Here is a 21,260-nt window from a genome sequence, read left to right as displayed (position 1 = left end):
TAAGCCTTAAGTCCTTATTTTTATCTGATAAATACACGTCGTGTGTATTAAAGGCCAGGCCCTGTTCTAAGCACTTTACAGATATTAATTTATTTAATCTTCAAAACAACTCCCCGGTGGAGATGCTGGGTATTAGTACTAACCCCATTTTACAGATGACAACTGCCCAGGGTTCCACTGGCCACCATCCAGTCAGTCCGGCTGCAGAGTCTGCCCTCTCCGCCGCTGTGCTAGGCTGCTGTTCTTCTTGGCTACATCTCTTGGGCCCAACATGGAACCATGAGAGCCCACTGAGCCTCAATGGGGCTGAGGTGGAAGCCCTCGGGTAGCATCTGGCACGTACAGTTGGCCACAAGGACAGCCGCTGTCACACTGACACACCAGGACGGTGACCCGCTGAGATACTTGATAGCCAGATCATTCCAGCTTAACCCCAGATGGGTCCTGCATTGTCTTCTCTTACTTTGGAGAAAAATGCCTTCTCTTTGTTTTCTCCTTTGCGCTGATCTGAACCGCCTGGGGGAGAAGATGAATCCAACAGCATAGGGTTCTCCAGGTAAAGAACACATGCCAAGTTATTCCTTCAAAGGGGAAGCATTTTAAAGGATTCTGTTCCTTTCATTTTTAGAAAGGACACATCACTCAAACCACACTTCAGAAATACATGGAGTTGGAAAGCACCGTTTACTGACACCCTTGAGCTCACTCAGGTCAGTTGAGTTTTGTTCCCCAAAAAAGACAGAAGGGAACCCTAACCTCCAACACCTCCGAGTGTCACCTTATTTAAAGACAGGGTCTTTACAGAGGTCATCTAGTTAAAATGAAGTCGTTAGGATGGGCCCTAATGCAATAGGACTAGTGTCCTTATGAAGAGGGGAAATGTGGACCCAGACAGGGACACACCCAGGGAAGACGATGTGACAAGATAAGAAGAAGACAGCCATCTACAAGCCCCGGAAAGAGGCCTGGAACAGTAGCTTTCCCCAGGGCTCTCAGAAGGAACCAGCCACGCTGGCACGTTGATGTCGGGCTTCTGGCCTCCAGAACCAGGAGAGAACAGAATCCTATTCCAGAAGTCATGCAGGGTGTGGTACTTTGTAAGAGCAGCCCGAGCAAACTAAGACAGATTTGGTAGCAGGTTTCTGAACTCATACGAAGAACAGAGGGGCACCCAAGAGACACGCATATGAGCAGATGTTCAGTGAGACAAGGGGCAGAGACAGGAGCCGGTGCCCCTAAGGGAGCCAGCAGATTCCTGTGCTTGGCTGTGGTGGTGGGTGGGAGGTGTTCACATGATCTGAGCACTGAGGATCACTTGTCCAGCAGAGCCAGGAGCAGTCCCCCTACGGTCCCCATCCTGCTCAGCACCCCCTGGCCAACCCAGCCCACGGCAGACAAGCCCCTTGCTCTAGACCTTGCATGTAGAACCCTGTCTCTTTATGTAACTGGCCTGTAGGTCTGTTGGTGCCTAGATTCTGATCTGGGTCAGCTCCTAGAAGGGACAGGCATATGGCGATGTGGGTTGTCCTCCGTTTAGATTCATCCTTCACCTAAATGGCAGAGGTAAAGCAAATGGAGCCAGTTGAACCAAAGGGTGTTACCCTGTAAAAGCAGAATTCCTTCTCCAAAAGTCCAGTCTGCCTTTGTCCTTGACCTCAAGCCTTGCCTAATAAGTTACATATTGTCCTGTGTGCCCCCAAAGCCTCTGTGCTGCCTCTGATCCCCTGTCTGACCAACATACCAGTCTGCGCTCTTAAATCCTAACACTCTGCATCCTTGGTGATTCCTGATGCCATGAAAGAGAAGACACATACAGGGGTTTGCGGCTGGTTTGAGCTCTGGAAAATACTGCATTACATTCAACACCAGCTTGAGCTGAGCCCTCCAAATTTGGAGGAATCACCTCTCTTACTAAAGTTTAATCACTTCTATGACCTGCAAAAAAAAAATCATATATCTGACTACAGTTTCCATAATATAAAATATGTAGATCCTGATTCCCTTCAAACATCTCTCATCCTGTAGATGAAATATAGATGCCCTAATTTTTAATAAACAAAGGGGAAAAGGATCCTTTAGGTGATGCTGGCTTGGAAGCCCGAAATATCGAGCCATGCCCAGGATCAAATAATCTTAAATTAACCACTTAAAGTCTTAACCATTCCTAGTGTAGTCAAAGAATATTTAATAACATGAGGGACACATCTGTACCTAAATATTGAAGGAAAGGACACGGGATTCAAAATTATATATAATGTAACATACATATATATGTGTGTGTGTATATATATATATATATATATATATGCACACACAATGATTTTACATATGCATTGAAAAAAAAGGAAATACTTCAAATAATGACATTTATAGCTGAGTAATAGATCCCAGGTAATTTCTGCACCTTCATGTATTTCCCAAATTTACTATAAAATGAGTTTGAATTACTTTTTTCATCAGAGAAAAATATTCTAGTATCCCAACCATTGATCAATAATACATATACTTTATAAGTATGGGAATACTGATTACTTTTTACATGCAAGAGACGTTAACCCATTAGGTAACATTTTATAGCCAAACTCAAAAGTCGTTACAGACTGTGTACCAGAACACCCAGAAGGCACAAAATACACACCTGTGATCAAAAATTAAAGAAAATACATGAGTTGCTATTTGAGCAAGGATAGCTTTCAGTACCTGACTGTTTCTGTTTGCTACTAGAAATATATCCTCTTCACTAATGTCCTCCTTTGCTTTCTGTAGGTGTATAAAATGACAGCTTAGGTGGAAATCAAACCGAGGTCAAATTACCAATAGTATATGTGTGGCTGGAGGTCAGAATTGCCTTCATAAAGAGTCCTGAGGCACAAAATGAATTTCTATTGATTCAGCATTCTACCTCCAATCTCAGCTAACAAAAACAAGGAGAAAAAAGCAGAAATTTTCCCAAGCTCAGGGTTCACCCTCTGTTTGCATATGACCAAGAAAAAGAAAGATGTAAGCAGAAACAACCAAAGTATGGGTTAGAAGTCCCTTGTATTTGTAAAGGTAAATGTTTGATTAGTTTGATTCAGCTTGAATAATTCCTGTTGCATGATAGAGAGAAAAGAAAGTTGTATACCGGCAGATGGCAAAGAAATCCTAGATAGGCTTTGTGGGCTCCCTGCATTATGTTTTTTAATGTAATGGTCACCTTCACTGTGCCAGGAACAGAGCTAGCAACATAGATGTAACTGGCCCTACACCCTAGGAAGAATCTGGCAACTTCTTTCTTACATATGGACCATATTCTCTGACTATGTTTGGTTTAGTACCTGTTATGGAGCCATGATTCCTCATCCAGAAATACTGTCACTGACAGTGGTTTAATTGTATATTATGCCTATTTTGGCTTCAACAAAAAGGCATCTAGATTAGGAATTCCTATAAAGATTGAAAAGTTGAGAGACTTTGGACTCTGGGAAACAAACTGAGGGCTTTGGGGCGGGGGGGGGATTGGGATAGGCTGGTGATGGGTAGTAAGGAGGGCACGTATTGCATGGTGCACTTGGTGTTATACGCAAGTAATGAATCATGGAACTTTACATCCAAAACTGGGGATGTACTGTATGCTGACTAACATAACATAATAAAAAAATTATTATTAAAAAATATATATTTGTTGACCAAAGCCAGAAAAAAAAAAGAAAGAAAGGTTAGACCGTGAGAAATGCAGCCGACAGGGCACTGCCTTACCCATCATTATCCATCCCTCTTTCTCCTACTCCATTCAGCCTCGTGTGAGGTCTGTTTTACTGGTCTGTCCAGCATAATAGAATGTCATTCTTATGAGCTAATAATTTATATTGCTTTTCACATATCTTGCTGCTTTTTATCTCATTTGTGCTTCACAACACCTTTGAAAGATGGATGGAGAAGAAATGTGATGAGAGTTGGGACAGAGAATATTCTAAAACCATGCAACTCAAGACAAAATCCCACTTTGACACTTACTACTTACTTCCATTGTCTGCTGGCTGTTCTTCCTTCCTCCTCCACCCTCATCCCACTCCTGCCCATTCTCCATCAGGGCATCAAAGGGCTTTTTCAAAAATTCAAATCTGATCATGATACTCCCTCGCCTAATCCTCCCCAATGGGCCCATGTCACTGACACTGGTCAGTGAGTGTGCCAGGCCAGTGCTGCAGCCCCACCAAAACCTCCATATGTGCATTCCCCCCACCTGAACGGCCCTCACGCCCCCTGGTCACCAGAGGAGCAATTCCTACTCACCCTATAAGACTCAGTGCAAGCATTCCACCTTCCATGAAACGTGTGTCTTAGAAAAACTCAGTTTTTAATTAGGAAAGACGTTACAATCAGTGCCTTCTTTGGAGGAGACAAAAAGGGTGGTCTTGACCCTGGGAAAAAAGTTACACCAAACCTCAGATAATTTATGTGTCTGCTTCTTCTTCTATCCAATACCCACAACTCCTTCGGAAGAGGACTCAGTACACCAGGATGGAAGCGATGCTGATTTCACCATCAGGGCCTCAGAAAATAGACATGGAACCAGTCAGGGCCGTCAAGGTCTTACAGGAAAATGCACAGAGAAACAAAAAAATACACTTTGATATTCTCTGCCCTTGCAGAGTATACTTTCTGTGGAAGTGGATCTTCCCCTTTCATCACTGTCCCCAAGAACTTTTGGGGAATAAGGTGGCTACTCTGTGAGATAATGAGCACAAAGGAGGTTCAAGAGAAAGAATAGCTTCCAGACCAGCAAGACCCTCATGACCCAATTAACATATCTAAAGACAAAATATGTTCCTTATAATGGAGACTGGTGAGCCACAGAAGCTGCCCAGCCCTGTGGGATTGGCATTCCTTGACTTGAAATTTCATAACTCCAATCTCTGGATCATCTTTACACAGCCATCTTTTCTCTGCCTTCTCCCCTCCTTTTTACTTACAAGGACACTTAAAATTTGTAATTTGTCTTTGGATTTAGGGTCCACCTTAATCTAGGATGATTTTATCTTGAGATTGTTAACTTAATTGCATCTGCAAAGACCAAATAAGGTTACAGTCACAGGTTCCAGGTGGACCTATTTGGGGTTTTTTTTGGGGGGGGGGCACCATTCAACCCACAACAGAGAACATGCATCACTTTAACTGAAACCTTATCATGAACACTCCTGGTTCTGAATCCTGGCTGACCACATTTTCTCTGATTGTGAGTTCGCGCCCCAGGTAGCATGAGCTCTGTGGAGTTCTTGAGACTCCAGCCTCTGTGCAGTTATATTTTTTGTGGAAAATCGATGGATCAGAATTCTGGTTTTACACTTGAGTGTCCTGAGTCAAGTAATTGTGTATCTGTGCTGGAGAGCAGCGGTCCCGTGTTTTAATGTATTGACCCGATACTCTTTCTGAGGCTGTTGCCTAAAGCCAAACCCAAGTGTGGTAAATTCCCTTTGGTAAGCCATCCAGGGAGGCTTCTAGAGAGAACGCCTACTGGCCATTCTGCAGACGACCTCTCCTATGCCTGGTCATGCAAGGACGGAGAAGCAGAGAAGACCAGAGCTCCTCAGTTAGCCAGGAGTCATTCCAGATCTTTCCACTCTGTTTCCATACTGGTGGACCTTTCAGTCAGTCTTCTAAAAGACAAGTGCGGGGCCAGTTGGGTAGCAGAAGAAGAGGTAGAGAAGAAACCCGAAGACCATTCTGAGCCCTAACAAACTGTGTCAGAGCGAGCAATGCCCACTGCAAGCACAAGAGTGACTCTGGCTGGATAGCCACTGCCTGGAAAGCACAGACCTCCTACACTGGTCTTTGACAGGCACCCGCTCCTCCCTTAATATGCTATGCCATATGCCCCTGAACTGAGATCACATTGCCACAGCTCTCTACTGACCACTGTCCAAGAAGCCAAGAGAAACAGATCTTCACAGACTTTCTAACCTATTTTGTGTTGCTGGTCTTGTTATTGCTCTTGGTGTTTTTGCATGATTTCCAAAGGATCTGGCTCGTTGGAGAAATGGGTAATGATTCGAACTATTCTCTGTAAAGGGAAAAGGATTTGAAATTAAGATCGTAAGCGTCACGATGACACTATGCATGTGTCCTCAGGAAGACATTTCAGCTGAGAGATAAAAAGCTTCCAGATACTTTTCTCTGTGAGCTTCTGGCAACCATAGATATTCTCAGACTGGGGATGTGCTCATTACCAGCCCATGGACTCCAAAACTGAGAAGGGCTCAATGTGAAAGGATGAGCTTGAGGGCAGGTTTGTGGAACCAGAGCTAGGGACAGGGAACTCAACTGCACTCTAACAGAAATCAACCTGGTTTATGCTTCTGAAGTTAATTTAACCTAAAAATACATTCTTCTTTAAATATGAAGCACATGGGTCTATAATGGGTATCCTGCCTGGCTTCCCTTCGTCTTCTATAACAAACTCAACCTAAATGCTCTCTGTCTAGTCCCTAATCAATTCTGGCCAAGCAAGCAGGAATGCAATGGCAAAGAGCTCCAGTACATCCCCGCCCAGTCCTCTCCCCATCCCCTGTGTCACCAAACATCCATGAGACGTTGTTCAAAAGTGGCAGCGGTTTCTAGAGGGAAAAAAAAATTACTTACTCGCAGAAAAGGTCCAAGGAGGGAGTGGTTCATGTTTTGTGTTGCTTTTCAGACCTAACCTCCTTGGGTCTTTGCCTAACAGAAAAGAAAGAATGAAATATTCTGGGAAATATCAGCAGTGGAATCATTAACTCTTAGGCACAGTGTCCTAGAGACCCACCCTTACAGCTCTTCAGACAGGAAATAACGATACCATTTCAGGAAATAGCAATGAACTTAGTAACTTAGCATTTCCTGTAAAGAGGGTAGAAGAAGAGAGAAATGACATGTTAAACTTGCAAAACCTGCAGGATCTCACATGTACCAATTCTTACTTATGTAAAGGCTTCAAAAGTCAACCCCAACGGGAATACTGAAACGTCACTGGTTGAGATGAATGTACTCATGGAACATAGTTCTGTCACACTGATCCTTTCAAATGCCATCCTAGTTTCCTACAAGGATTTTGGAATATGTCATATAAACCAACAATGGCTTGACAGTAGATATTTTTGTTGCGTTGAAGGGTTTCTCATTCAGGTAAGGATCAGACAAAAGCCTTAAACAACTTTTTTAAACCTGTCTGCCTTTTTTAATGGAAGTCTTCACTTACAAAGGTGAAGTATGTTGTTTCTCATGACGGCTTTGTTGCCACCAACAGAAATTCAAAGTAGAGCTCTGAAGGTGAATCAGGTGGGATTACCTACATGCTGTTCTTGGAATTCAGCTCAGCTTATGGAAGAATTGCCAACTATTCTCATATTCTGTTTTCCCGGAAAACGTAGTCTATGTTCAACAGAAGGCCATGAAATTCCAAAGCAGCCATTCGACACAGCAGACCCTGTCCTGTCTGTAGGCAGGACATGGCTACACTTGAGTCCACATCTTAAAGAAATAACATTATCATCACGTAAACTGGAATAGTTCCAGGAAGCAGGCCTTTGTATTCCTGCCTTGCGTTTCACTGAAACCAGGACACGGAGCTCATACTTGCAGACAAAAGTCAAACTGGCTTTGACCCTCGCTCCTACCAAGTTCACTGACACTCCAGGAAGGCAGAGAGCTGCCAGGACGAAACCAAAGAACCTTCTGGCAAACCTCAAATCCTGCTCCTGATAGTGACATATACCAAACGAGCCTGAGAAATGTAATTCATCTGAGGAATGCACCTGGAAAACAGCAATATTATATCCACCAGGGGAACAGTGTTCCTGGGGATTAGCGTGAGCTCTGAAACTTGAGGCCCCTGGTGCTTTCATAATTGCTATCCCAATTAATGTAACTGCAGATACCATTCCTCTGTTCCCAGTTACAACTGTGCCCTGTTCCTCTGAAGCTCACAGAGCCATTTGCTTCAATACTTGCCTCTGGGTGGGAGTCTCAAGGCTGACGACCCTTCACATAAACCTATCATCTACCTACTGTACAAGCGTGTTTTCTTTGCATTTCAGTCATATCCCTGACCTTGGAGGGGATGGTGAAAAGGGGAATGCCTGATTAACTTTCCATTTATAAACCAATTATTTTACTATTGGCACCTTCATTCTGAAATCACTGACAGAAAATCTTTTACAAAACAAAATGTAATAAATGAGAAATCGATCAGATTTTTTAAAGTTTGCTTTGAACTCAGCCATTAACAAGAGATGTCCTTTAATAAGAAAAGTCTCTCTGTAGAAGTTAGTCCACATCAGAGGCCAGCGGTGCCTCTGCTGAGGGAGATGTGGCCACATCCAGTCGAGGCATAGAACCTCTTTTTCATTCATTTGTAATTGAATTGACAAGGAAGCTATTTTTCTACCTAAAAAGGGGGAAGGATATTTTCATGTAAAACTGCATCAAAAGTTCATGCAGTGTCAATGAAGGACAATATTTTCTGCTCCCACTGCAGATTCGTTGACCTATGACCCTCCCAGACACTCTTCCCTGAGGGCAGCTCAGCTGCCTCCTTTCTCTCCTGCAGGTCTTCATTCAAATGCCACCTTCTGGGTGAGGATTTCCCAAACTATCCTGTTGATAATTGTAGAGCCCCTGCCCCACCATACCCAACTGCTTTCTCTATTCAACTTTCCTTCACAGCTCCTCTATACTTGACAGTCTTTACATTGTGTCTGGTCTTTTATTCTTTTTTTTTTCTTTTTTTTTTTTAAAGATTTTTATTTATTATTTATTTGACAGAGATAGAGACAGCCAGCAAGAGAGGGAACACAAGCAGGGGGAGTGGGAGAGGAAGAAGCAGGCTCATAGCAGAAGAGCCTGATGTGGGGCTCGATCCCATAACGCCGGGATCACGCCCTGAGCCGAAGGCAGACGCTTGACCGCTGTGCCACCCAGGCGCCCCTGGTCTTTTATTCTTATTCCATGTTTCTCTGTATAAGAATGGAAGCTCCATGAGGACAGGGAGATAGTAATGACAACTAACCAGAAACCACCATAGGGCACTCAGTAAATACAATGATGTAAAATGTTTAAAATGGAAAGTCAAAATAAAATTGCCCACCATGAACAAGTAATCATCACCCTTCTCTCCACTAAGGTAGACAGTACAATGAAGCCATTGTGCAGGAGAACCAAGGACAAAAATAGGAGAAGAAAACTTGCTCATGCCCTTGCACACCAGACACAAAGCCTTGTGTCTTCCATTCCACTTTGAAGCCCTGAGTCCAGCAACAGCCATGATCTCTGTGCACATCTCCACCTGATAGACTCTAGAGAGAAGAAAGAAAATGTTTCCTCTGGTTTCCAGCTTGCTTATTGAGTCACTGGTCAGTTGTTCCCAAGGCCAGCTTCATAAGAGTGCCCTCAGAAAGACTCCCATGTTTGGTTTAATGTTCTGCTGTCAATGTCTTGAAATTCTTAATAATTTCACCTTTGAACTTGTGTTTTGTAAGTGAAGTCCAATGGGACAATGAAGAGTAGAAATGAACAGAGAAGATTCATGAAATGAAGGGAAAAGCTTCATATTTTAGTGCCTTTAACAGCTCTTTTTGTCTACCTTATTCAACAAGCAGTGCACAGGGCCCCAACAATTATGTAGTTGGCCCCGACTGTATCCATGTTATTTCTGGAGGGCAACAAAAACTTTCTATGGTGGCAGAAGGACATTTATCTTACCATGTGTTCTCCCAACTTGAAAGAAATATGGTCATCTTTTTGGCTAATAATCACCACCATCACAAAGCTCAGATTCAATTACATCAGAAATCAAGAAGAGTAATTGAGGCAATGAGTTACCTTTCAAAGGAAAGAAAAAGAGAAAAATTATTTTATAAAAATAACTATTGGAAATTTTAATAATAGCAGCTTGGAAACTATTTTATTGTTTGGAAACTCTTCAAAAAGTTATTTAGTGAAATCATAGGACAATATCACTATAAGCGCACCAGGTATTAAGAGAAACTGTTGAATCCACTTCTTCCCCGGGGGAAGAGTGGGGACTAGTAAACATAACCTAAGGCTTCTCAAATACTGTAGAGAATTTGGCCATTCAACAATGACGCAAATTAAAGAAAGGCGAAGTGTATCTATACTTCCACAAATTTCTAATTTTGAGAAAACTCTATGAACCCACAGGTTAAGTTAAAATAGAGAAAATTTAAATGAGCTGCTGAAAAATAAAAGTTAGATGGGTCATTCATAAATTAAGTTATCATGACATCCAAGTTTGGTAACTTCCAAGTAAACTTCCAACTAATCAAATAGTTCAACCGCATAATCCCAAAGGTATAATATTTTCCTAATCGGCCAGACCTCCCCTATTTCTTTAACTCTACTATTCTATATAAGAGGATATAAGATGTGGTATTTACCCCAAAGATACACATGTAGTGAAAAGAAGGGGCACCTGCACCACAATATTCATAGCAGCAATGTCCACAATAGCCAAACTGTGGAAGGAGCTAAGATGTCCTTCAACAGATGAATGGATAAAGAAGATGTGGCTCATATATACAATGGAATATTACTCAGCCATCAGAAAGGATGAATACCCACCATTTGCACTGACATGGGTGGAACTGGAGGGGATTATGCTAAGTGAAAGAAGTCAAGCAGAGAAAGACAATCATCATATGGTTTCACTCATATGTGGAATATAAGGGATAGTGCAGAGGCCAATAGGGGAAGGGAGGGAAAATGGAATGGGAAGAAATCAGAGAGGGAGACAAACCATGAGAGACTCTGGACTCCAGGAAACAAACTGAGGGTTATAGGAGGGGGTGGGGGGTTAGGGTAACCGGGTGATGGGTATTAAGGAGTGCATGTGATGTGATAAGCACTGGATATTATATGCAGCTAATGAATTGCTGAACACTACATCAAAAACTAATGATGTACTATATATTGGCTAATTCAACATAAATAAATAAATAAATAAATAAATAAATAAATAAACAAACAAACAAACAAACAGGATATAAGATCTGGGAAGTAAAATCAAACACCTCCAGGGGCCAGACACATAACACCTTTGTGTGAATCAGGCTAGATACAGGGCAGTAGGAAAGGTGGGCAAGTGGGAGTTCCATGTCTCCCTTCTAAAGAGGATTTTTTTAAAAACAGGGGCCTGCATTAGTCAAGGTCTTCTGAAAAGCAAAAACCAAGAGGGGATGACATGTACAAGTCATTTATTAAGAGAGCTGCCTTATGAGAGGACATGGGAATGAGCCACAGGAGGCTCCAGGAGATGCTGAAGGGGAGGGGAGGAAGGAAGTTCAAGGGGATGCCTTCTGAACTGTAGAGCAGTTCTACAGAAGGTTGGGCAACGCTACTGGGGAGGGCTGGAGGCACAGTCAGAGGCATCCCATCTTTCCCAGAAATGGAGCTGCCTCTCTGTCCCACTTGAGCAAGGGCTCAGTCATGGGAAGGATGGCCTCAGTGCCACCAAGTGATGGATTTTAGAGCACTAGCAGCTGAGGCTATAGGTTAATTTCCAACCTTACCATTGAAGATTTGAGCCCATACCCATGGCTGCCATAGTGCCTATAAGATATGCCTAAAGGCCAAGAGTTAGAGACTGTGCCTGAGCCTCACTAAAGTTGCATTCTTCATCTTCTTGACATTGTTCCCTTGCTAAACCTCTCATCTTTCTGTATGTCTCTACCAATAACTTGAGAATTTGGTCATCCACCACCCCGTTCAGAGACACTGAAAAGATTTATTAGTTGAAAAATGAGTCTTGCATTGCTAGAGCAAACACATTTTCAAAACAAGCTGTCATAACAGATCTTTTGGACGTCAGTCACTGGAGCTGCCTTCAGGCCACAAAATTTGGCAGGTGTTCAGTTTGCTCCATTTCCCAAAGAGGTCACTGTGCCTCTTGCTGAATGTGGTTCTATGGTCGGATAAGTTGTGCAGAAACAAACAGAATTTTTTTAACTCATCAATTGTATAGTTTCTGGAACATAAAGGAATTTCTCATCTTCTCCTTTTTATATAGTCAAGTGTTCCCCTTGGGAAAGTCCCAATTATCCCATGGCTCCTTCCACAGATACCAGAAACAGCATCAGTGTTATATTTTAGAAATTGGGAAGACAAAAGCCCAGCACCAGCACACGGAGCCCGTGAAAACTCCAGCAGCGGCGCTGCCACACGGCAGGACCGAATGTACGATGGCTGCATTCCCCAAGGTGGCCTCAAGTTACCGAAAACCATTCTGTTGAACGCTAAAAGAAAATAAAGAAAAAGGGTCCCTGCAAATACAGAACCAGTGATGAGAACAACAATGACAGTATTCTTAAAAACACAAATGGAAAATGAAACACAAGGGAAGATTAACAACTAAGCCCTCACAGGGGGAACCAGAAGAAAAAAGACAACTTTGTTGTTGACTGGTCCAAACTACCACCTGAGAAAGCAGACTGCAATGGGCTCATCGGGGGAAACAACAATCTTCCTCTTCAAGAGTAGGCAGAGAACGGATCTAATAAAACCATGCCCTGAAAACACATGGTGTGTGTTTTTTGGAAGGAGATGTGTGGAGAAATACTTTGTCAAGAACTGATGTCGTATGTAGAAAAATAAAGAACGTCAGACTCATAAGTGAGCAACATTTTACTGGTATTGTTAACCAAGTCTGTAGTCCTCTAAAAATGCAATTGTGACATAATCTGTGTACTGCCTTTCCAGATCATTAGTCACCTACCAGGAAGTCCAAGAATCCCCATGTTCAATGTGTCCCCCAACGAACACCCTGACCTAATGTTTTCTTTCAGGAAATGGCAGCCTATCCATCCAGTTGCAATCACCAGAAATTCATCCATTTGGACTTTTCTCCTTCACCCTTACACAACCCATCATCAAGACCACTTGGTTTCACTTTCTCTTGAATCCATCTACTTAACCCTAACTTCCATCCTGGTCCAAACGAAGCTCACTCTTCGCCTACTTTCCAGTGATAGCACTCCAACTAATTTGACTTTTGCTGCACACCCCCACCATTCTCCAAAGAGCAGCCGCTGATCTTCTCAGGACATAAATGGGATCATGCTGCCCCACTGTAGTCTCAACCTCTCCAGTGGCTTCCAGTTCTGCTTTAATTACAAAGACCCTCATCCTCAATATGCCCCCCAAGATCCTGCATGTCTGCACCCCCTCCCTCTCTAACATGTCCACCCATGTCCTCTGCCCCCAACACAGCAGCAGCCCTGCCTTCTTTGAGTTCTTCAAATACTGTACTTTCTTGCTGCAGAGACTTTGCAAATACTGTTCCTTCTGCCTCTGCTCCCTCTGTTCACCTCTTACCTCCTACATTTCCCAAAGTTCAGTAGCCACTTCCTCAGGAAAGCCTTCCCTGATATGTCCTCAACTACCCCATCCCAGAATAGCTTACATCCTTTTTTCACATTTTTTGTAAGATAGTTGCTGTTTTAGTGTCCTTATGGGGTGATCTGACTAATGTCTGTCTTTATAGCTAGAAGGAGAGCAAAAACTATGTCCGTTATCTCAATTATTTCCCTTACGGCTAGCCCAACACCTGACACACAGATGAATAATTATGTTGGATGGCTGGGTGGATGGGTGGATGGATTTCTAAGCACAGGAATATTGTAAATCCATAAACCAAATACATCTTTCTGGGACAGAAATAAGTTTTAAATCAAGATAGATATTAATGGGTAAGTATACTACATTTTCAATGTTTTAATTATTTTGAACAGGTAATACATTCACATGTTTCAAATCTAAAAAAATATCCACTGAGAGGGGCACGTGAATGGCTCAGTTAGTGAAGCATCTGCCTTCAGCTCAGGTCATGATTCCATGGTGTTGGGATCAAGCCCAGAGTCGGGCTCCAGGGTATCTGCTTCTCCCTCTCCCTCTGCCTCTCCCTCTGCTCATTCCCTCTCTCAATCTCTCTCTCTCTCAAATAAATAAATCTTTTTTTAAAAAAAATACCCGCTGAGAAGATTCATTCCTACTCTGAATCTTTCTATTCCATTCTTCACTGCCCTTATAAGTCACCCAACTTTGATTAGTATCTTATATCCTTTGTGTTTCTTTACACAAATACAAGCAAATACAAATATATACACTTATTTTCACTCTTTCTTACACAAAAGAGGGCAAACCATACACACTGTCTAGCACCTTGGTTTTGTGCTGTTGTTGTTGTTTAATTTAGCAATGTATTCCAAAGATCTCTCTCTATCAATTCACTGAGCGCTTCCTTACGTTTTATATGACTCCACAGTAGGGCTTTATATGGATACACTATAGTTTGTTTAACCATTTCCCCTCTAGTCTTTCACTCTTTGAAACAAGTCCATAGTGAATAACATTGTGCATCTGTCATTTTGTACGTGTCCAGGTCTGACTGTAAGGTCAATTCCTGCAGAAGTGGGATAGCTGGGTCAAAGTGGAAATGTACTGATAATTTTGATAAATTGCCATGCATATGTGTTTTAAAGTAAAGTCTCACCTTGGAAATCAAAAATTTTGAAAAAATATAAATTAGGAGATGGTGGGCTAAGCCTTAGAACCAGACATGCCCGGGTGTGAATCTTCACTCTATTATTTATCATTGATGTCAACACAGGTTAGAAAACCTTTCTCAGCCTGTGTCTTGGCTTCAAGCAATTTCCAAGCACCCATCCTCAGCCGAGACTTCCCTCATTTTTCCACTTGCCAACTGGACACCTCCTCTTATATGCCACACATCTTTAAATTGCAAACACCCAAAGAAAACTCATGATCTACCACTCAAAACTGGCTTCCATTCCTGTATTCCCCCACTAACCCAAAGACCTAGATACTTGAGAGTTTCCTTGTACTCCTCCCCCTCCCTCTACCCACATTCCCAATTCAGTCACCAAGTCCTGAAAGGTTTTCCTCCCAAATCTTTCTGGAATGTCTTTCTTCTTTTATTCAATTTCTATTCTGTCCCAGTACAAGTGTTCACAGTTTCTCAACTGGACAGTTCCAAAAAGGGACCAGACTGGTGTAACTGATTCTGGTCTCATGGCTGAACCAGACAAAGTCCAGGACAACCTCTCAAACCAGCCCTGTAGTGATCTTTCTAGAATACAAACCACACCTTGTTACTCCCTTGATTAGAGCTGTTTGTCCCTCACCTTCTGTGGGCAGGTATCTACATACAAGCATGTAAAACATATAAACCACAGCCTCTCCCTGCTCCACCTGCACCCCTCTCCTGGCCCCTTGCCATAGCAAACTCCTGCCTTCCTCTGGGAAGCTATCTCTTTCAAGTACCCTTCTCTTTGCACAGGGAATTCTTGTTCCCTCTCTGCCTTTTGTTTCACTTTTTCATTCAGCAAATAATTTTGAGTGCCTAATATGTGACATTTACCCTTTAACTTAAAAAAAAGATGATGTCCCATATGTCCCCAGACTAGTGAATCCTTGGAAACCTCACTGATGTGAAAGACCCCTGAATTTTCACAAGGCTCATCTCCTACTTCTGGTACACAGGTATCCTACTAGAGCAGTGTTTCTCAGCCTTGGCACTACAGAAATTTGGGGCCATATAATAATTTTTTGGTGGAGAACTGGGAGGATGGGGAGGTCTCCTAAGTATTTTAGAATGTGCAGAAGCATCCTTGGAGTCTACCCACTAAATACCAGTTGCTCACAATCCTCCACTGTGACAGCCAAAAATGTCTGCAGACATTCTCAAATGTCCCCTGAGGACCAATGTTTTAGGGCACTTATGATACTTTCCCCTTCCTGATCAGCAAGCCCAAGTAGCATGATGTCATTAGTAGGTGGACCAGAGCGATGGTCTGTGCGGTGTCAACATGACAAGGTCCCCGCCGACGTGTCAACAGTTCTTGTCATATAAAGGCACCCGCCATAAATTTTCCCTGTTGATGGGGATTGAGAAGGAAGCATTTGCCAGATCAATAGTCACAAAGCAAGTTTGAGAATGTGTGTCGATCTTCACAAGCAAATACCGCACATCCAGTATAACGGTTTCAAAACAGATTATCACCTGAATCAGTGTGTGGTGTCCTGATTACCTCGGCCGTAATTCATCTGATAATTACACAGTGGGAAAATTTAATGGTGATATTATGGGACCACCACCTTGCAACCTTTATGTCTTTGCTGGTGGCAATCACACCTATAGTTCCTCCTGGGATGCGATATTATTTCTGATTTACTCTCTTGGATAATGAGGGAAGAACAGTGTCATATGGTCTTACTTGGCCTTTCCTCCCAAGATGTCCCTTACTCCACAAGTCAGGAGAACTGCTGGGGAGTTCTGTCAACCACTATATACATCAATCCCATGGTGGGACCTGAGAAATAACCACAGGATAGTCTTACGGACCCAATGGACCCACTGCAAAATGGACTTGGGATAAAACTTCACTTGTCACCTGGGCTCCTAAAGCTGCTAGTCTAACTGTGGAACCGATATGCAGCATTTCAAACACCCTGCTATCAGTGTCAGCTCAGGCCTTGTACATAGCAGTCCTCGAAAATTCTGCCTAGTCCCCATTCTCTGGCACTAGTGACTTGGGAGAATCTATGGATTCTAGATGCAAAAACAGACTTACCTTTGGAAACTGAGTGAGAGGCCATAATTTCCCACTTCAGTGACCTTGTGTTCTCTAGCTTTTTAAAAAATTATGATGATGATGATGATGATGATTAAATTTTAACAACACCCTGGTTGGCTGTCCATCTGTCTCCCACTGAGGAACATGATCTATTAGCCATCGCTACAAACCTCTGAAGGTTAAGGCGCCCTAACTGCTACTCTGCAGTGCTTCCAGTTACGAGAATTATGACCACCTTTGCCTCTGGTGGTTAAAAGCTGCTCTGGATGGGGCGCCTAGGTGGCACAGCAGTTAAGCATCTGCCTTCGGCTCAGGGCGTGATCCCGGCGTTATGGGATCGAGCCCCACATCAGTCCTCCGCTATGAGCCTGCTTCTTCCTCTCCCACTCCCCCTGCTTGTGTTCCCTCTCTCGCTGGCTGTCTCTATCTCTGTCNCTCTGTCAAATAAATAAATAAAATCTTAAAAAAAGAAAAAAAAAGCTTCTCTGGAATCTCATTACCCCCACTGACATTAAGAACCCCAGTTCCACAGCAGTGTTTATCACCATTAGCCCCAGCCTACAGAAGACAGACATCGACCTCTCACCGATGTCGGTGAGCTTTTACTTTAGGTGTTCCTATTGCCTTCAGAAGGAAGTGTCCTCCGGTCTCTTTCAAGAAACATAGTTAAGTGGAGGGTACTCAGATTTTACAGAGGAAACCCATTTTAACATTCCCAACTCCTCGAGCCTGACCCTTTCCTCCAAATTATGCCAAATGTAATCCAGCATCTCTTCCCTATCAATTGTAGGCCATCCTGCCTACTGTCAAGGAGTCACCGCAACAAACGACTGAGACCAGCTCCAGGGACCATGACAACCTGACAGTCTTTGCTGACACATGTGCCAGTTCCTGTAAGTCCTCTGACACACAGACTGACTTCTCCTGGAGCAGGGAGTACACGTCCCCGCCAAAGAGCACAGGTTTGTTCTCAGACCTGACTCCGGTTATTAGCCAGGGGATAAGAAGGGATGATGGGAACAGATCTCAAGGAAAACAATGCTCGACCATGGAGCATCTTCTCTGTGAGGTCACAGCATAATCCCCTGGGAAGGGGAGGCTGATCTCTGCAGCCTCTGCCAGCCAGGGGCTCCAGGCCACCGAGGTCCAATACTCTCTGTCTCATCAGGCGAACATCACCATTCACATTCTCAGGGTCTCCTCTTTGTCCATGAGGGAATTTTCTTTGACACTGAAGGGGCTTTAAGACTATACATTTAGTCTTTTTCATTTCCTCCACCCTTCTTATGAGATCCCAACTTTTAGAAACTTCTGCCACTTTAGGAGATGAGAACCCCCCTTAAAGCCACCACAGGAATACCCTGGCTTTCAGAGAGAGCTGCAAGATAGCAATTGGCTGCCCTCTATCTATTCCTTTCTTTTTGCAAAGTTTCCAGTGCCTTCCAAAGTGATTACCCCACATCACGATCCTTATAATTTTCATTGCCCCAAAATGGATCGAGTGTCACAGTGAGTTGATATCGCAACACTTGACCTCCACCTCCTCCTCGTCCTCAGTAACTACAGATAAAAGCTTTGGTAGCTGTGATGCTACCAGATGCCAGATGTTGTCGCCATGTGCTTACCACAACCAAAGCCCACCAGAGGGTCTGCTTCGTGGGGTCAATACAAGTTCCAAATCTTTTGGCCCGGACCATACACTTAATGTGCTAACACTTCACTGCAAAGTGTGTTCCTAGAGAAGCTAGGGTGGGATGCAGGGAGCAACGCGGCAGGGGACAGGCAGGCAGCCTAAATCCAGAGGATCAGGGTACCAGGTTGGCCAAAGCTGCCTAACAGCCTGGCTGGTTGTGTGGCCTCGTGTGACGTCTCTGGGAAGGTTGTAGGGACTGTGACATCTCAGACTGTTGCTGGGACCAGCCTCTTCCTATCAGCAGCCTCCCACTGGACAGAGTCGGCCCCATGGGGTTTTCATTCCTCCACACTTTCTTTTTTTTTTTTTTAAGATTTTATTTATTTGACAGAGATAGAGACAGCCAGCGAGAGAGGGAACACAAGCAGGAGGAGTCGGAGAGGAAGAAGCAGGCTCATAGCAGAGGAGCCTGATGTGGGGCTCGATCCCAGAATGCCGGGATCACGCCCTGAGCCAAAGGCAGATGCTTAATGACTGAGCCACCCAGGCACCCCTCCACACTTTCAAGACATAGCCCCAGCCTCTTCAGATGCATCAGCCTCTTCTTGACAGTCAGGCTGCACGGAGAGCGGCTTGCCCTGAAGGGGTGGTGGTGGCAGCAGCTGTGACCTGACTTTGTGACCGCAGGGGCAGTCCAAGCCTGGCTGGGCAGATGTGCAGAGTGCAGCAGGCGGATCTGGGTGGGTCCCTAAGCTGAGTCTGGCACAAGCCCTAAAAACACTGGCCTTGCATTTGGATATAAATAAGGGCAATGAGTTGGATGTAAAGAAGAAGATGAGCACAGGCACAAAATACAATGATCTGCAAAATCATGTGAAACCTTTTCTCATCCTTTTCAAATTCACGTCCTTAGTTTTTTTTTGTTTTTTTTTTTTTTAAAGAAAGAACACTGTATAGCAAGTAAGACATTGATCTGTGTTAGTGCAGTCATTGAACCTAAGAAATAACTACAGTTTTCAGGGAATTCTACCTGTTTAACCAATAAGTTGAATTTAGAAAACCAAAATTGTTTTAAATTATAAATGCTACCCTATTGGGTACATTCTTTTTTTTTAAGATTTTTTTTTTTTAATTTTAGAGAGAGAGAGAGGTGAGAGAGAGAACACAAGCAGGGGGAGCTGCAAGCAGAGGGACAAGCTGACTCCCTGCTCAACAGGGAGCCCAGTCCAATGTGGGACTCGATCCCAGGACCCTGGAATCATAACCTGAGCCGTAGGCAGCCACACAACCAACTGAGCCACCCTGGCACTCCTGCTGGGTACATTCTTACAGCTCACTGCTGCTATTCTATCCTCTGGAGTTTTGTTTGAATTAGCTAGACAAATTGCACAAACTCTGCACGTCATTTGTACTTTAAAGCCAAAAGTGCTTCAGCTTCTTACAGCCTCACGTGCTCTCCAGCCGACAGACACCTCTGACCGCGGAGCAGCTCTGCGTGTGCGCTAGCCAGCAGTTCACTTGTCGGAGACTGCAACTGAGTAAAATGCGAGACAAAGGATAGAGAGAGAGGAAAGAATAAGAGTGCTTCCCATTTGCACTTACTAGGAGCCAAACTGAACTTGAGGGCTTGGGATATTTCAATTACAAAATGTACTATGTCTGACTTCATTACAGGTTCTTTAAGAAAGTGGCATAAAATTTGACGACACCATATTTTATCTGAATTATAAAAATTAGTCTTTAAAGATACTGCATTGAATATTTTTATTGCTGTGTCATCTTGTGATATGAATCATCACAATTTATTTTATGTTTTATATGTTTAAGTCTATCCAAAACCCTTTCAGAATATCCTTGTATTTCATACATCTGAATTTAGGACTTCGTAGCCAAAATATGCTTGACCTTGGTATTAAGCGAATAACACAAGGCAATACAATTTAGCACAGGCCAAAAATAAGAGTAAAAACAAAAATGTATTCAATAGCACATTTGCCATGTCTACAAAGTCTCCTATTACAACCCAAGATAATGTGCACTTATCATATCATTCTGGTTTTGCATTCAGTAAACCAACATTCATGTGGCATTTGAATGCCACGACTGGACAAAGTTCAAAGAGTAACCCTTCATTTTAGTTGTATCCGGCTATCTTTGGTGTATGTGACTTGAGTGCTGCCAAGAGCTCACAGAGCAACAAGACTGACAGCTCTGAAGTAGAGACAGCCAACACAATATCAACCCCTAATATGAATACGGAGGGGACTTTTTTTTTTCCAATAAAAATATCCTCTCTTCCAATGTGAAACTTTCAGACTGGATTAGAAAGGGGCTTTCTTAGACATCCAAGCAAACAACCGATCAACACTTGGTTGTCAGCCATGGCGCCCACTGCCAGACGTGCAAAAGGGTCCCTCACAAGCATACTCTGCTCTAGGTTCTTAACTGTTTCCCAAACTACCCATTTTTTGGAGTAAAATGAGAAACGATATTACACGGATGAGAGAGAGCTGGTAGAAAAAAAGAACCTCACACACCAAATACATGATGAACGAATGAAGGAATAAATGAATGACATGATACCCCATGCATTTGTCTGTATCTAAGATCCCATCTAACTAGTCGGAGCTTTGGTAAGATTAACCAAGCAGCGTCTTTTTCATCTCTGTTTTAAAGTATCACCCTTACTTGAAAAAATAATACTAAAATGTAGAAAATAAAAAATGAAGTTCTCCTAATCGTATTCTTTAGCTTATTACCTCCACTAACAGCTTGTTGTGCATTTTTCCAGGCTGTTTTCCCCGTGCAAACATGAAACACACATGCATGTTTTCAACAAAATGAGATCATATATTGCAGACTATTCTGTAAATCACCTTTTATTTATTTTTGTTGTTGTTGTTTTCTTAGGCAGGGAGGAGAAGAGGGAGAAGGAGATACAGAATCTTAAGCAAGCTCCATGCCCAGCACAGAGCCTGACTTGGGGTTTGATCTTACAATCCCGA

At 43.1% G+C, this 21,260-nt stretch overlaps 2 long non-coding RNA genes across 3 annotated transcripts in view; both read right to left on the bottom strand.

The window, feature by feature from the left end:
• Window positions 1–21,260, bottom strand: part of LOC105236654 — an 81,779-nt gene that overhangs the window by 48,336 nt on the left and 12,183 nt on the right. The window lies entirely within an intron of this gene.
• On the bottom strand, window positions 5,115–9,834 carry LOC117801432. The gene is made up of 3 exons (XR_004623934.1): window positions 9,715–9,834; window positions 6,622–6,696; window positions 5,115–6,043 (listed from the first exon to the last, which is right to left on the bottom strand). It is a non-coding gene; the product is annotated as an uncharacterized LOC117801432 (long non-coding RNA).

This window comes from Ailuropoda melanoleuca, chromosome 1 (genome assembly GCF_002007445.2).
Source record: "Ailuropoda melanoleuca isolate Jingjing chromosome 1, ASM200744v2, whole genome shotgun sequence".
NCBI lineage: Eukaryota > Metazoa > Chordata > Mammalia > Carnivora > Ursidae > Ailuropoda > Ailuropoda melanoleuca.
Note: the sequence above shows the minus strand (reverse complement) of the source record. Positions and strands in the feature narration are given on the sequence as shown.